The 18,652-nt window shown below is 38.2% G+C and overlaps 1 pseudogene; it reads left to right on the forward strand.

The window, feature by feature from the left end:
- Window positions 1-6,078: 6,078 nt before the first annotated feature.
- Window positions 6,079-14,751, forward strand: LOC148071576 (exocyst complex component 3-like; annotated as a pseudogene).
- The last annotated feature ends 3,901 nt before the right edge of the window (window positions 14,752-18,652 follow it).

Here is an 18,652-nt window from a genome sequence, read left to right on the forward strand (position 1 = left end):
TCTGTTTTGTATTTACTTAATTATCCATTTACCATGAAACCTGAAAATTGAATCTTGTTTTTAATCATATTCCTTTTTTGGTGCTGTTCTGGGTGCTGCTGCTCTCCTGCAGAAGATCCTGGAGGTGGATATAAATCTGCCGGTGGTGAAGGTCGAGCAGATGACCCGCCGCTCCTGATTCCATTTCTGGCGTCAGTCTCACAAGCTTAGTTTGAACGTCAGTCTGAACAGCTAGTAGATGCTTTTCAAGGTTCGTATCATCTTTAACTTCCATCCCTTTGAACTGTTGATCCACAAATGTGTCAATGACTTTTATTTCCTCCTTAGGATCTTCATCATCTGATAGTAGAAATCCTTGTCCTGCGACGACAACTTCCGCCACTGTATAAACAGGAAAACAGGTCGTCAAACAAGAGCTTTTCGGACTTGTACAAATCTGGCTGTGTTTTAGACACTAACCATGTGCCCCAGGAGGGTGTTGGCCTCTGCATCTTCAGGCTTCATCGTGTTTTTCACTTTCTCCCTGTTCTCCCTCATGAACACCATGAAGGCGTTTGGTGGTCTCTTGACATAGGGTTTTCTGGCCCCACAGCATCTGGTGGAACATCAGATCATTGCCATTAGATCTATGTTATGAGTTAAGTGTGGGTTGTTGCTGGAATGAGATAGAAAAATGATATTTAGAATCAGAATTAATATTAAAAAATGTACAAAAAGGAGACAAAACTCACGACGATCTGCTCTTGCTCAAACTCATTGAAGAGGTTGATGTCGAGCAGTTGGAGAAGGACTTGACCTCAGAGTTCAAGATGACGACGGCCCCTGAAACCAAACCCTTCCAATGTGGAGCCTCGACGGTTCCATCGTTTGGACGAGTGCTGTCAGAGAACACACTAAGGCACTACCATCAAGTCCCAGCTGGGTTGACTTGGGTCAACAGTGGAGTCCCCCCAGGGTTCTGGGTTCAGCCGCCACCAGCTGTGGAAGTCATGAGCCCGCTCGTCTTTTTGTAAGTGTCACACATGTTCATATCCAACTCCACGTCTTAAATATCGTCTTGAAATTAACTTTCCTTTTCATTCTAGCAACAATCAGAACATCAGGTCGACCTCCAGCCGCGCTCCTTCTCCGCCTCAGGCCTGCTCTTCCACGTTAGTCCTCACGTTTGAATCATCTAAATGCACACTTAACTCATAACATAGATCTAATGGCAATGATATGATGTTCCACCAGATGCTGTGGGGCCAGACCGTACGTCAAGAGACCAGCGAACGCCTTCATGGTGTTCATGAGGGAGAACAGGCAGATGGTAAAAAACACGATGAAGCCTAAAGATAGTGCCGAGACCAACACCATCCTGGGGCACATGGTGAGTGTCTAGAACACAGCCAGATTTGAACAAGTCCGAAAAGCTCTTGTTTGACGACCTGTTTTCCCTGTTTCTACAGTGGCGGAAGTTGTCGTCTCCAGACAAGGATTTTTACTATGGGATGGCAAAGGATGAGAGAAGAATGCACGCCGAGAAACACCCAGACTGGTCGGCGGGCAACAATTATGTAAATCACTTTATTTTCTCTCTTTCTCTTTTGGTAAGTGTTTTATTAATCTTTTTGTTTCTCTGTGTGCAGGGAAGGAAACACAAGAGGGAGAGAAAGAAGAAGAATCTTATCATCTAAAGCCGCTGTTTTAACTGCTGTACATATGTTGAGTGTAAATAAATTATTTTTAATCAAAAAGTCTTTTTGAATGCAGCAGATGATGTTGTCTACATCAGGGCTCGAGAACCTTTATTGTTTATAGAGCCATTTACGGGACGTGTCCCGCCAAAATAAAACTCTGTTTGACGGATAAACTGAATGCTAAACAGCTAATAGTCCTATAAAGTATATTTTACAAAAACAGGAAAGAAAATTATGAACTAATAAATGGTCTGTTTTAAACATGTAGCATGTGTCTGAAAGTTTAACTCTTTATACTCCAGAAAACATTTTGGACAAATTAAAAAAATTAAAATAAAAAGCTAATGCTAGTGGCAGAGCTACTTCTAACTTCTAAACAATCAACTACTTATTCTAAACGTTTAAAAATGGTGCAGAAATTAAAAGAGAAATCTGGGGCCATCTTGTTACAAAGAAGTAGACGTTTCCCTCGTTTATGAGTTTAAATATACACTAAAAGTTCAACAGAGGTCCCGTATAAAGAGCTAGCAAGCTAAATGCTAAGTGGCTAACTCTTAATCCAGGACTGTCATATTTTAAGATAAATTAATAAAATAAATAGGAAACTATTTTTATGGACAGTGACTGGAATGTGGGGCCATTCCCTGTCCTTCAGAGGGCTTTTCCTCTCCTCCTTTTCCCTGCAGCGGTGATTCTCAGCGGACGTGTTTACAGTAACTTCTGCTTCTGAAGTCTTCGCCAACTCGTCTCGGTTCAGCCATCATTCGTAGTAAATAAAAACAAGGAAACAAGTTGGCTGAGAAGGCAGTACATCTTACATTGATGACGTCCAGGTATTGTTCTAGAACGGTGCGTCAATAACAACATTCATTTGACACCTCGGCACATGACATTAGAACTCCTGTTTTTCTTAATGATAATCTTTTAAACTGACTTAACAAGAGAATTTATCTTGTTTTGTAAACAAATGCATAGTATGTTGTGGCCGGCAGCTACACTTTAGGGACACTTGGCGGCGCCAGAAGCAATATTTTAAACCTTATGTATTTTCCCTTTTTAATAAGACTGTGCTTTGAGCAGTAAGATATTCCAAAAGACAGACTTGAACTTGATTTTTAGACCAAGGAAACTAATAAAACTTCAATTTGAAGGCACACGGGCAGGATATGGGACATTTTCCCTTTCTCTTGATTTTAAAAATGAAATGCAAGACAACCCGTTCTCTCTTCTAAAAAAAAAAATATTGTGGCCTCATGAGCAAGAACAAAAATTAATTAAAATTTCAAGGGATTAATCTGCAGTATTTATTGGAATTTGGAATGATAATTTTAAAGAAGAAAACATGAGTAGGGGACACTTTGATTTCTCTTAACGTATCGTTCAGAATACTTTTCACCGTCTGTCGGTCCTCCCTGGAGATGTTTGTCTTGAGTTTCAGTAGAGCGGACACGTGTTTTTCACTGGAAAGAAATGGACACGATTCGATAAATGGCAGGTTATTCTAGCATGACATCGATCTTTTGGTCTGGACTTTATACTCGTCCTGATAAAGTTTGTATTTTGGTACCTGAGGTCGGGATACGAGGAGGCCAGTGTGACGACTTGCATCTGTATGGCCGGAACATCCTGGAGGCTCAACACTCCCGCAATCATGTCCAGGTATTCCTTCAGCCAGTTTTCTTTGGAACCCTGCACACACATGTTTCAATAAGCTTTTAATTATCTCTTTGAAAAGTTAAATTAAATATATGAATACATCATACATAAAATGCACTTTTTCTTTTTTTTTTTATTTGACCGAAAAAGAGAAAATATGGGGTTTGAAAATATATTTTTATTTACTAGTTTCAGTGCTGGAGGAGCTAATAATATGTAGCGGGTCCCAGCAGGGCCTTCGCTGACAGATATGATAATCCTGGAACCAGAAACTGTTTCCTTCAACTGATAAAAATCTCTAAACTTAGGAAAATGTTGTCGGAACATGATCTGGAGCTTGTAATCCATGCGTTTGTTTCTTCTCGTCTGGACTATTGTAACAGTTTGTTTCCATGTCTTAACAAGAAGGAGCTGTCTCGCCTGCAGTTGATTCAGAACTCTGCAGCGAGAATTCTAACCCGCTCAAGTAGAAGAACTCACATTTCTCCGATCCTTAAAACTCTTCACTGGCTTCCAGTTTCTTTTAGGATAAACTTTAAAATTCTGGTTCTTACTTTCAGAACTATTCATGGTCAGGCTCCTCCTTACATCACTGATCTGATCCAGCCTTACACCCCAGCTCGGGCTCTGAGGTCTGTGGATCAGAATCTACTTATGGTTCCTCGCACAAGGTTCAGAACCAGAGGAGAGAAATCTTTTCAGGCTGTTGCTCCTAAGCTTTGGAACAATCTTCCTCTCTCTTTGTGCTTGATGGAGTCTACTGACTCCTTTAATAAACATCTTAAGACGTTTTTATTTGTTCAGGCTTTTCCTTGATTTTCTGGAACTCCTGTTGTGTTATCAGTTTTATCTTGATCTTTAAAATATATACTTTATTGAATATTGTTTTGATTGTTTAAGCGCTTTGTGACCCTGGTCTGGAAAAGCGCTATACAAATAAGAATTACTTACTTACTTACTTACTTACTTACTTACAATGGACATGAACGACACCGGACCACAAGTGCTCATGAACCAAGTCTCTTGGATTATCTTTATTCACATATTGATAGAAGGAATGACGTTAAAGCTAACTTAGCATTAACTTAAGACACACTTATGTTGTCTAGCTAGCTAGGACTTCACTTACCTCTCATTCCTCATTGCTTTATCCCTGCTGCGGACTTTCTGATATCCATCTAGGAGTTATACAGGAGTTCCACTCAAATCAAAATCCAAATGATATATTTAACAAGTTGTTGTCGGCTAACGTTACCTTCCTCACGCAGTGATTCTCATCGCCTGCCTCTCTCTCTCAACAATGACTGTCTGTCAAATCTGCATCAACTTCCTGCTCCCAGGCTCGACCTTTGACACTGTTGAGTATAAATGTCTGGATACAAACCCACTTTTTATCATAGTATTGGCTCTTTTAAATTGATATAGATATTTATTATTTAAATTGTTGACATAAAGATTATATTTAAATATATTCATCATTCATTTTAACAAATCTAGTTTTCATCCTTGGTGAGATTTTAAATGTATTTGTGATACTCACAAAAGTGTTTTGTTTAGATATTATTATATAATGTTTTCTGTCACTTTTTGGTTTGTTGTTTAGTCCCACTAAGAGGGTGTAATAAAGATAAATGTGCAATGCCATGCAGAAAACGGACACAAGGTGGCAGCACTTGCGGGCGACGGTATTCATGGCAATACTTCGCACAAGTGAAACCCAAGAGACTTGGTTCATGAGCACTTGTGGTCCGGTGTCGTTCATGTCCATTGTAATTCCAGGTTGGTTAAGAACTCTTTCTTTAATTCCTCTTACTTTAAACTGTTTATAAGGATTTTTGATATGACAGTTATGTGTGTGAACATAGAAAGTGCTGCGGTTCATGATCGTGGCGATTACTAAAATGGCGTCCGTGGCCGTAGTTAAATGCTTCTGTGTGTATTTTTCTTTTGACTCCTTGACTTTTGTGCGGTAATATTTAATATGTTAAAATAGTCGTGTGTGTGTGGTGTGTGAGTCTGAATTGTGCATTTGTGTGCTATGAAGTGTGAAAAGTATTGTGTGGAGTATATGTAGCATGCTAGCATGACTGCAAGTTCAGACCAGTTATAGGAGCCGCCCTGGTTGAAAGCACGCGCAGAAATAAATATGTTATACCGTTTTGGCGAGTTAAACTGCAAAAGAGATTCATTTTGTTTTATTAAGTGTTCACTTATGGCATCTACTGTACATAATGTACGATTATTATTCTTGATGAAAGAATGAAGGGTGTATGTTGGAAGTGAAGGAATGATTGATAACAAGAAAATGATTAGTGATTAAAAGACATGGTTTGTTTTCAAAGGAAAATTGTAAAATTGACATTTATGTAAATGTACTTTGAAAGTGGTTTTTAAACCATTGCTAATGCAAAAGAAAAAGAACAAAGGAAGAGTCACGATTGCAGTTTAATGAAAATATGTGAATAAAGATAATCCAAGAGACTTGGTTCATGAGCACTTGTGGTCCGGTGTCGTTCATGTCCATTGTAATTCCAGGATTATCATATCTGTCAGCGAAGGCCCTGCTGGGACCCGCTACATATTATTAGCTTCTCCAGCACTGAAACTAGTCAATAAATATATATTTTCATACACAATATTTTCTCTTTTTCGGTCAAATAAAAATAAAAAGTGCATTTTAGATGTATTAACTTTTGAATATAATAACTATGATTATAATATTACCCTGAAGGTATGATTTTCAAATCATTCATTTTTGATCCTTGTTTATTTAGATTTACAATATAATGGATAAAAAGCTATGATTTGATTTTTATTTTGTTCATGGAGATAATTAGAGTCTCCAGAACGGGAATTTGAACTAGTGTTGTCTGGGGGTCAAGGTGACCCCGAAGGCCCTAAATCAAATGTGTTTGTGGTATCCCTTGTGTTGTCTCAGGGTCAAGGTGAACAACCTCCACCACTGCATATTTGTTCACTTTTTAAAAGTTATTTTGAAACCGACTACACTGTGGAACATCTTTTCAGTTTTGTCTCGTTTTATTTTCATTTTCTAAAAGGTTGAAAGGAGAAACGACTATGAAGATCTTTTGATTTATTTTTTAAATCAAAGTGAAAAGTCAAGTCAAGGTTAACTTCTTTGAGGGTAGAGGATCTAAACCGAGTCTCAGACGGATAAAAATGCCCCTCAATATAAAAAACGAAATTTGAATGAAAATGAAGTAATAAAATGACATGAAGCTAAAACGAAGATAAATCAAAAATAATAAGGAAAATAAATGCAAAGATATCTTGAAAAAAAAGTTTTTTTATTGACCTTGCATGAAATTAATTAATTGAATTTTTGTTTGACCTGAAACTTTGACTTGGATTTAAATTGTGACCTTTATTCACAATAACACCTGGCAAAGTCATCCAAATGTTGCTGCCCTGGAATGAAGGTGCCGCATGAAAACTAGAAGCATGCTTGTGCAAACAACGAGACAAAAGTGAAGGTGAAAGTACGATGAGTGCGTGGGTGTGTGCACGCAAGGGGTGGGAGGAAAGTGGGAGGAGCCTGTAGCCTCAGAAATCCTCCAACGCTCAGAGGACCAGAGAGTTATTTCCCCGACTGTAACTTCCAGGAGCTCACATCAGCCAAAGGCTGCTTGGAAGAGAATCCTCTCAAAACGAACAAATCTGGTGAGTAGGATGTTTGCGTTAACAATGTGTTTTGAATTTCTGTGTAAATGTAAATGTATTTTAACATAAAATCTGGCTGAGGATAGAAGTTGAAGTTGATAATGTTTGTCAGTTTAGTGCCAATAATTAAATATCAGGCTCTAGATGAGGTTAAAAAATGGCAAATAATGGGTTTTTTTGTTCTTAAAAATGATTGTTCAGCATCTTAAAATATTCAGAAGTGTAAGAAAAAATCATGTATGAATGGAAAAAACCCTTTTGTCATTTAAACGCTGTATTATGGTTTTCCTGCAGAGCAAACGGCTTGAATGAGGCTCCGGTCAAGGTCAGCGGCGTCACACGTGCCACCGATCCCAGAGGGAAGCCCAGCCGGAGGTTGGAGGTTCCCCAAAATATGGCCAGTCAGCAAAGGTCAGAAGGAACGCTCAATATCTAACCACTTATTTGTTTCTCTTCCAGTCGTCTCTTTTGACCAAGACCTGGAGCAATCTCACTTTTACGAGGCAGCTCTTCAGCTGGTGGACAAAGAGAAGCTTCTGTTTGGTCAATCAGAGGAAGACAAAAAAGTCCTCAAGCTTGTTTCGGACCAGAAAATCCTGGAGACTCTCGTGATCCAGACCATATAGACCAAGAGTCTCTGAAGGGGGAACAAGAAGCGGCCGTGTTAGTGTCCGCCGTGAAAGCAGTCCAGCTGCAGGAGGAGCAGGACCAACTGGTGGATCAAATGGCCGGGTCGGCGCCATCCTGGAGGCAGAGCAAATGGAGGCAACAACACGACCAAGTGCTCACCAGCCTGGTGGAGGAGCGAATGGAGAACCCGTCGGTCTCAGCAGTCCGGTGAAGCAGAACTGCCTCCAGGCGAAGATCCACAGCATGGGCCTGCAGATGAAGGAGGACCTGCTGACGGTCGTGAAGGTGGTCAAGAGCTGCTACCCTCCGGAGATGGACATCTGTCAGTTCTATGCCGAGCTGTACCACCAGTAAATGAGCAAAGGCTTGGAGGAGATTGCAGAGTTCGGGCTGGGGGATGAGGACTGCAAGTTCCTGCTGCAATGGGTCACTGACTATTATCCTGGGTAAGTTGCCCGTCCAACTCCCCACCAATGCTATTCCTACCTTGAACTTCCTTCTTTGTTTTTAACTGGAAATTAAAGTGATTTTATATTTATCAATATAATCTTCTTATTCTATAAGACTGTTTAAGAACCCTCTTTTGGCGCCAGAGATCAACTTTGAAGCTCTAGGAAGTCTGCTGCCTGACCACATGGTGGCGTCGCTGCAGGAGCAGTACCTGAGCAAACAACAGGTATATTTACACATTAACTACACAGTAATATAAGCTTGTAAAACATTATTGAAGAATAAGATAAAAAAACAAACATTTTCCAAGCATTGTTATTTTGTTTCAGGTTGTAAAATTTGATAATATAAAGTGAATTTAGTTTTTTAAAAATGTGGTCAAGACAAGAAAAAACATGTAATTTACCATTTGTTTATTATAAATATAAGTTGTATAAATTGACTCCACCCCTTACAATATGACTTAATTTAGTAACTAGTGAATCGTTTCATTGAAGACAACTTTGATGGGCAAGACAAAAGTAATTTCCATTCATTATTCATTCATCATCAGGTTTGTCCTGAGAGACAAAACTACACAAAGTTATTGAATTATTTAATACATTTTTAAAAATACTTTCACAGTTAATGAATTGTTTTTTTTACATATAGAGTTTGATGTTTTGATTCCAATAATTAAAAAATCGGAATTTCCCTATTCCATAAACCAGGGTCACAAAGCGCTTAAACAACAAAACAATACACAGTTAAAATACCTACAAATTAAAAAAGTATTTAAAAAACAGTTCTTTCTTAAAACCTTTTTTTTTCAAATGTATTTTCTGTTCGATTGTTGTCATTTTGAACAGGCATGGTTGACTGATTTGACAGCATTGCAGTTATATTTTTCTGACACAGGGGGAGCCAACATTTTTTTTTTCAAACTTACGTATTATGACTTTAACAACCTTTGGAACAAATGTTTTTATAGATAAGATGTCTCGGTTGATCTTTAACACTTTTCTATTTATACACCTAAGATTGTAGGATTTAATCATAACTCGTGATTGATAACGTATCAAGCTTTTTTTGGTTTGATCAGGCAGAGATGACGACGTTCATCAGTCAAGTCCTGGCGGAAGCGAGGGAATCGTGGAAAAGCGAGCCGACAAAGAAGGACGGAAGCTTCACCATGTCCTATGACATCATTCAGGTATTTGAAAAAAAAGGATTCTTTTGGCTAAATCTAGTAGCGGTAACGTTTCAAACCATGACTTCATTTTCACACTTCAGCTCATCAACGGAATGCTGACCTCAGCGGGAATGGTCGTGGGTGATAGAGAGAAGGTCCAGTGTATAACTTGAACTGAGCGACTCGCTGTGCAGGTAACGTCTCTCACGTCAAAAGAAAAAAGATTCAAATGAATTAATGTTTTAGTTTCAAGGACTTCCAGGAGGACGTCATGAAGCAAAACAAGTGGAGCAGAAAACCGTTCATCAAAGCCAACCTCGGATGGATTCAACAATTCAGGTGGAGCCTCCGACTTCAGGGTGTGACCGCGAGGTGGTCATGTGACTCAACTGTCATGTGTCTGCAGGGATTTTATTTTGAAGAAGAGCTCCATGATCCTGGACGACGTTCGAGAGAGATGCATGAGCGTCCTGGCCGACATGAAACAATCGGCGCACCAGTTCCTACTGAGCCCGGTCCACCAGGCGCTCAAGGTGAGTGTCAATAACAGACGTACAGGTGATCAAAATAAAAATCCATCACTTGTGTCGCCCCAGCCAAACCACAGAAAGCTTGGAACCCACGATTGGCTGCACTCGTCAACGTTCGACAAGATGATCATCCCCTGAATCTTCTCACCAGGTAATAAAAAAGAGCTAAAAAAAAAAAGGTTTTCACGAGCTAAGACTCATGATCCGTGTCTTCAGGAGTTGATCGGACAGCTGCACCAGGAGGTGACGGTGGAATACGTCAGACGGCTGCTGAAGGGAGACGTGAAGCTGAGGAGTCGGGCTCAGCAGCAGCAGGCCTTCGACAGAGTGACGAGCGACGCCGACACTTTACAACGTTGGTTCAGTGATCAGGTGAGAAACTGTGGTGAAACTATGGACGTAGTTCAGTGACATTAGAATATGTTGAATTTAACCTTAAACTTGTTTTTATTGAAATGTTGTTGTTTAAGCATTTAATTGTTTCTTTTAAATAATTGAATTCAATAATGTGTATATATCGAAAGGTTGATTTTGTGGTTACAATTTTTTGAATACTTTCAAAATTAATTAATTGTTTTTTTACTGTAGAGTTTGATATTTTAATTCCAATAATTCAAAAATACATTTTCTGATTTCTTTTTTTATTTTTAATCGTAGCCTAAACAAAACATAAACATTCATTATATTTATAGTTATTTAAAAGGCTACCAATTGAACTATAATATAAATGACCTTTATATGTTGAGTGTATCCTCTCGTCCTCAGTTATCGCCAGAATCTCGCGGGATTTCATTGTCCCTTTGCTGATGACATTATGATTGATGCCATGAAAACCGATATTGTAAAATGAAACAGGGTGTGTTTGGTTTCATGCAATACATTTTTGTAAGAATTCTGACCCACTCTAGTAGAAGAACTCACATTTCTCCAATCCTTAAAACTCTTCAATGGCTGCCAGTTTCTTTCAAGATCAATTTGAAATTTCTGGTTCTTACTTTAAGAGCTATTCATGGTCTAGCCTCGAAAAGCGCTTTACAAATAACACTTACTTACTTACTTACCTTTAAATATACTAATTATTGAAAAAGATTTTTCAATTAAAATAAATTCAACTTTTCAATATAAAAAAAACATTTAATTTAACTTTTCAAAGAGATAATTAAAAGCTTATTAAAACATGTGTGTGCAGGGTTCCAAAGAAAACTGGCTGAAGTAATACCTGGACATGATTGCGGGAGTGTTGAGCCTCCAGGATGTTCCGGCCATACAGATGCAAGTCGTCACACTGGCCTCCTCGTATCCCCACCTCAGGTACCAAAATACAAACTTTATCAGGACGAGTATAAAGTCCAGACCAAAAGATCGATGCCATTTTAGAATAACCTGTCATTTATCGAATCGTGTCCATTTCTTTCCAGTGAAAAACGCGTGTCCGCTCTACTGAAACTCAAGACAAACATCTCCAGGGAGGACCGACAGACGGTGAAAAGTATTCTGAACGATACGTTAAGAGAAATCAAAGTGTCCCCTACTCATGTTTTCTTCTTTAAAATTATCATTCCAAATTCCAATAAATACTGCAGATTAATCCCTTGAAATTGTAATTAATTTATGTTCTTGCTCATGTGGCCACAATATTTTTAAGGGATGATATTTGAAAATAAAAGTGTATATTTCTTAATATAATATTTGCAAATGTTGTGTATTGTTTACAAGGCAACTTGTACATTGTAAATATTTGAAAATACTTATGTTTTTTCTAAATTAAAAATGTTTGGAATAAAGGGTGGACTTTTTTTTTTTTTAGAAAAGAGAACGGATTGTCTTGCGTTTCATTTTTAAAATCAAGGGACAAGAGAAAGGGACAATTTCTCATATCCTGCAAGTGTTCCTTCAAATTTAATAAGTTTAATAAGTTTTCCTGTTTTTGTAAAATATACTTTATAGGACTATTAGCTTTTTAGGATTCAGTTTATCCGTCAAACAGAGTTTTATTTTGGCGGGACACGACCCGTAAATGGCTCTTTACACAATAAAGGTTGTCGAGCCCTGATGTAGACAACATCATCTGCTGCATTCAAAAAGACTTTTTGATTAAAAATAATTTATTTACACTCAACATATGTACAGCAGTTAAAACGGCGGCTTTAGATGATAAGATTCTTCTTCTTTCTCTCCCTCTTGTGTTTCCTTCCCTGCACACAGAGAAACAAAAAGATTAACAAAACACTTACCAAAAGAGAAAGAGAGAAAATAAAGTTATTTACATAATTATTGCCCGCCGACCAGTCTGGGTGTTTCTCGGCGTGGATTCTTCTCTCATCCTTTGCCATCCCATAGTATAAATCCTTGTCTGGAGACGACAACTTCCGCCACTGTAGAAACAGGGAAAACAGGTCGTCAAACAAGAGCTTTTCGGACTTGTTCAAATCTGGCTGTGTTCTAGACACTCACCATGTGCCCCAGGATGGTGTTGGTCTCGGCACTATCTTTCGGCTTCATGGTGTTTTTTACCATCTGCCTGTTCTCCCTCATGAAAACCATGAAGGCGTTCGCTGGTCTCTTGACGTACGGTCTGGCCCCACAGCATCTGGTGGAACATCATATCATTGCCATTAGATCTATGTTATGAGTTAAGTGTGCATTTAGATGAATCAAACGTGAGGACTAACGTGGAAGAGCAGGCCTGAGGCGGAGAAGGAGCGCGGCTGGAGGTCTTCTGGATGTTCTGATTGTTGCTAGAATGAAAAGGAAAGTTAATTTCAAGACGATATTTAAGACGTGGAGTTGGATATGAACATGTGTGACACTAACAAAAAGACGAGCGGGCTCATGACTTCCACAGCTGGTCGCGGCTGAACCCAGAACCCTGGGGGGACTCCACTGTTGACCCAAGTCAACCCAGCTGGGACTTGATGGTAGTGCCTTAGTGTGTTCTCTGACAGCACTCGTCCAAACGATGGAACCGTCGTGGCTCCACATTGGAAGGGGTGGGTTTCAGGGGCCGTCGTCATCTTGAACTCTGAGGTCAAGTCTTTCTCTAACTGCTCGACATCAACCTCTTCAATGAGTTTGAGCAAGAGCAGATCGTCTTGAGCAGCAGAGTCCAAATCAGGAGCAGACGGAAGGTCCCCGATCATGGACAGGAACGTGGAGTGGACTGTGTCCGACTCCGTGCTGGGATCAGTCCACTCGAAGTCTCGAAGACGAGAAGCTGCTCAGATCGATAGTGACGAGGTCCATTGTTGAAATCATCTGTACAACAGATTATTGATCAGATAAAATATGTTTAAACCAAAATTAAAACATAAACCTTAACTGTTGAAACAACACTTTCTAGGAAACGTGTATTATTGTGATGTTACTAACAATGATCTGTGGTAATAAACTGTACAATAATTGTACTACTTGTACAAATAAATACATTTATATTTATAATATCTCTTGCTGTTTTAATTAACATGTCAAAGTAATTAAGTTACTGCCTAATTCAAACGAGTCATTTACATTTAAATTACATTAAAAGTATTTTTTATTGACGTGTGTGTTGAGTGACGTTGGATCAGTTGTGGGATTGTTAGCAAAAATGTGGCTAAAGCAGAACTAAGATGGACTCAATTGGAAAAGGTGATACTTACCGAAGGTCCGATGCGAAATACGGTAAATCCAGGTGGAAATTACATTTTATATCGCTTCGATAAAGACGCATTAAAGGCCTCGTGTACGTCATCATTGACGCAGGTTCAGGTGTCAGCCAATCAGAAGCGAGCGTTCGTCCACTTGCAGGTGTCATCGCCGTCATGTTTTCGTACATCGGTGAGGACTCGATGTTCCGTGAGTGACCGTTTTTTGTTGTTTATTTGTTTCATTTCTTAAAAGATTTGTTTGTTACCTTCTCTTCGAAGTTTTTGATTCAAGGTTGTACTTGTCACGCGGCTAACACTAAAACTAGCCGTTACACTTGTCAACGTTGACCACGACAACCTTTTTATCCTGTTGAGATCCTTGTGTCGCTACACGGGGAAATAAACATCTCACTATCGTCGATATGGTTTAATAAATCTATCAATTTGGCTTATTATTTTCGAAGCTTATTCGTTTATTTAATCCAACCTCTGTAGCATGACGTTAGCATGTAGCTAAGCTAATGCCGCCTTATTTCACCTATTTTTTCGCCCATGTATCACTCACTACCAGAACCTAGTAGATAAAGGTTAGTTAATAAACAGCGATTGTAATTGAATTTTGCATTATTACTCGAAAACAACTTATTTAGGAGTAGTTTTCCGTTTTGTTTTTCAAATGGTGTCCAGCAGGGGGCAGTACCTCGGTGTGACGCCAAAGTCTAAACCCAATTTACTTAATTAAATCTTGTTTTTTATTATATTAATGTTTTTGGTGCTGTTTCTTATTGTTAAATAATGTTTGTTTTTTACTATTATTTAAAGAATAATGTCGCTACTCTCAGTCTGAAACGTGTTATGTCCATAAAGATCATTATTATTAATAATCATTGAGAAGCTCGAAAAGAACATGTGAGGAAAGATCGTATTCGGTAAAAAGTTTTTATGTATCTATTACACATTTTTACATCATTTGGCGGCAGCAAACATAGATTAAAAATGTAAAATTACTTCATTTTCAATTTTAAGTAGAGAAACCAAACAGGAACACAACAAATTAGAACCGATTGAAGATCCAAATGTTTTTTTTCATAAAATAAGAATAACTAAACATGAGGTAAAAGTTGTTTTTGTTGAGAAGAAATGTCTATTTTCTGTTTTGTATTTACTTAATTATCCATTTACCATGAAACCTGAAAATTGAATCTTGTTTTTAATCATATTCCTTTTTTGGTGCTGTTCTGGGTGCTGCTGCTCTCCTGCAGAAGATCCTGGAGGTGGATATAAATCTGCCGGTGGTGAAGGTCGAGCAGATGACCCGCCGCTCCTGATTCCATTTCTGGCGTCAGTCTCACAAGCTTAGTTTGAACGTCAGTCTGAACAGCTAGTAGATGCTTTTCAAGGTTCGTATCATCTTTCACTTCCATCCCTTTGAACTGTTGATCCACAAATGTGTCAATGACTTTAATTTCCTCCTTAGGATCTTCATCATCTGATAGTAGAAATCCTTGTCCTGCGACGACAACTTCCGCCACTGTATAAACAGGAAAACAGGTCGTCAAACAAGAGCTTTTCGGACTTGTACAAATCTGGCTGTGTTTTAGACACTCACCATGTGCCCCAGGAGGGTGTTGGCCTCTGCATCTTCAGGCTTCATCGTGTTTTTCACTTTCTCCCTGTTCTCCCTCATGAACACCATGAAGGCGTTCGGTGGTCTCTTGACATAGGGTTTTCTGGCCCCACAGCATCTGGTGGAACATCAGATCATTGCCATTAGATCTATGTTATGAGTTAAGTGTGGGTTGTTGCTGGAATGAGATAGAAAAATGATATTTAGAATCAGAATTAATATTAAAAAATGTACAAAAAGGAGACAAAACTTGTGTGACACTTACAAAAAGGCGAGAGGGTTCATGGTTGGCACTGCTGGAACATTCTGGAGACACAAACACGAAGAAGGTCATGAACAGCTACTACATCAACAGTTGACAGTTGATCAGCCACTGTCCTGCTGTTGGAAAACAACGTGTTGTTCGTACGTGTTTCCATGTATGAAGGGATGAATCATCATCGGTGGAAGCTGCACCCAGAACCCCGGGGGGGGGGGGGGGGGGGGCGCCACCGTCGATCCATCTCCCTCCTGTCTGGACCGGATAGTTCTGCCCGACAGTGTTCTCCGACAGCACCGGTGGCTCCAGGGCCTCGACTTCATCGAGGAGTTTCATCAACTCCTCAAAGTCAATTTGAGGAGCAGAGTTGGAATCTGACGGAAGATCCCCGAATATTTCCTGGAGCGTTGAGGGTCCACGCCGGAGAGAAACTGCTCGGATTCGGAACAACGAAGTCCATCGTGGAAATCATCCGTGTAATAGTTTGAAAATGTCATTTATAATTCTTTAATAAATACTCTGAGCAGAAACGTGTCTTTACCTTCTTCAGACGTCTGGAGATACAAGGTGTAAAATACTCTGTTGAACCTGAGATGAAGACAGAAAAAGAAATTTAAAATATATTGCCAATGGCTCATAAATTAAAGTGTAAGGTGCTAATTTGACAAGGTTTATATTTAACACTTAATGAACAAACAGTTGAGAGCAGCTAGAAATGCAGTATATGTTGTCAGGTGCATTATTATGGGCTGTTTATGATCCAATCCACTGATAAAAATCTAAATATTATGTGGATTAACACAAAAAACAATGGATAAATATTTATTATTACAGTTCACGTCATTTTGAAAATATATTAGGCTAATAATTCAATCACATGACTTGTTTAATGTTGTTTTTTTATTTTAAAGTAATCAACTTGAATTAATTTTGACACACTTACAGTCTTTATAGTTTATTTCAACCTAATACTGGGGAAATTGACCATTTACAGTAAATAAACACATACAGTGGATCTTTATTGATAAATAAGTACAAATAAGTTTCAGATCAAATATTTTTTAACCAAAATTAAAACATAAACCTTAACTGTTGAAACAACACTTTCTAGGCAACGTGTATTATTGGAATGTTACTAACAATGATCTGGGGTAATAGACTGTACAATTATTTTCCTACTTGTACAAATAAATACATTTATATTTATAATATTTCTTGCTGTTTTAGTTAACATGTCAAAGTAATAAAGTTATTGCGTAATTCAAACGATTCATATACATTCAAAATCACATTAAAAGTAGTTTTTATTGACATGTGTGTTGAGTGACGTTGGATCAGTTGTGGGATTTTTTAGCAAAAAAGTGCCTAAAGCAGAACTAAGATGGACTCAATTGGAAAAGGTGATACTTACCGAAGGTCTGATGCATTTTATATCACGTCGACACAATAAAGGCCTCCTTCACACTCCCTTTAGCTAAATAACGGACACACACAGCTTGCTGCTCGGTGTTGCCATCTCTAGCCTCAAATCTGCAGGTGGGGTAGTTTAAAGTAACTTACTACGTCAACCAGGTGTCACCTCTCAGTGTCTACTCTCTGTGACATCTCTCTCTGAAGCCCATCAACTTCCATCTCTCTGCCTCTGCACTCCGCTCCACTTAGTCTGAAGCAACATGAAAACATTACTGTTTATTAACGTACAAATATGTACATAGTTCAAATTTTTTATGGTCTTCAGTTTTCCCATGGAATTATAATAACAGTTTTTTTAGTGATTAAAAGACATGGTTTGTTTGTCTAGACAAAGCGGAACAACAGTTACTGGGAGAGATGAAAGTTGATGAGCAAAAGCGGAGGTGAGTTGACTATCAATGAATGATGTCCCAATGTTTTCCTTCTTTTTTTTGCATCAGTCATTTGATGAGGAATATGAGGAAAAAAGAAAAAACTTCAGTCAGTTTCTTACAGAATGCATTTTGATCAGGTGACTTTTTTGTCACAAGGAAGGATGGGATAACTTTGTAAACAGAGCAGCTTTCGCTGTTATTATAATTCCATGGGAAAACTGAAGACCATAAAAAATGTGAACTATGTACATATTTGTATATTTAAAAACAGTAATATTTTCATGTTGCTTCAGACTAAGTGGTAGTGCAGAGGCAGAGAGATGGAAGTTGATGGGCTTCAGGGAGAGATGACACAGAGAGTAGACACTGAGAGGTGACACCTGGTTGAAGTAGTAAGTTACTTTAAACTACGCCACCTGCAGATTTGAGGCTAGAGATGGTATATATATACCATATATATATGGTATATATACTTTTAATGTAATTTAAATGTATATGAGTCGTTTGAATTACGCATTAACTTAATTACTTTGACATGTTTATTAAAACAGCAAGAGATATTATAAATATAAATGTATTTATTTGTACAAGTAGGAAAATAATTGTACAGTTTATTACCATAGATAGATCATAGTAACATCACAATAATACATGTTGCCTAGAAAGTGTTGTTTCAACAGTTAAGGTTTATGTTTTAATTTTGGTTAAAAAATATTTGATCTGAAACTTATTTGTACTTATTTATCAATAAAGATCCACTGTATGTGTTTATTTACTATAAATGGTCAATTTCCCCAGTATTAGGTTGAAATAAATTATAAAGACTGTATGTGTGTCAAAATGAATTCAAGTTGATTACTTTAAAATAAAAAAACAACATTAAACAAGTCATGTGATTGAATTATTAGCTTAATATATTTTCAAAATGACATCTGAACTGTAATAATAAATATTTATCCATTGTTTTTTGTGTTAATCCATGTAATATTTAGATTTTTATCAGTGGATTGGATCATAAACAGCCCATAATAATGCACCTGACAACATATACTGCATTTCTAGCTGCTCTCAACTGTTCATTCATTAAGTGTTAAATATAAACCTTGTCAAATTAGCACCTTACACTTTAATTTATGAGCCACTGGCAATATTTTTAATTTCCTTTTTCTGTCTTCATCTCAGGTTCAACAGAATATTTTACACCTTGTATCTCCAGACGTCTGAAGAAGGTAAAGACACGTTTCTGCTCAGAGTATTTATTAAAGAATTATAAATGACATTTTCTAACTATTTCACAGATGCTTTCCACGATGGACTTCGTTGTTCCGAATCCGAGCCGTTTCTCTCCGGCGTGGACCGATCCCAGCGAAGAGTTGGACACTGTCCTCTCAACGCTCCAGGAAATGTTCGGGGATCTTCCGTCAGATTCCAACTCTGCTCCTCAAATTGACTTTGAGGAGTTGATGAAACTCCTCGATGAAGTCGAGGCCCTGGAG

The sequence above is a fragment of the Callionymus lyra genome, chromosome 9 (assembly GCF_982586985.1).
Source record: "Callionymus lyra chromosome 9, fCalLyr1.hap1.1, whole genome shotgun sequence".
Taxonomy (NCBI): domain Eukaryota; kingdom Metazoa; phylum Chordata; class Actinopteri; order Syngnathiformes; family Callionymidae; genus Callionymus; species Callionymus lyra.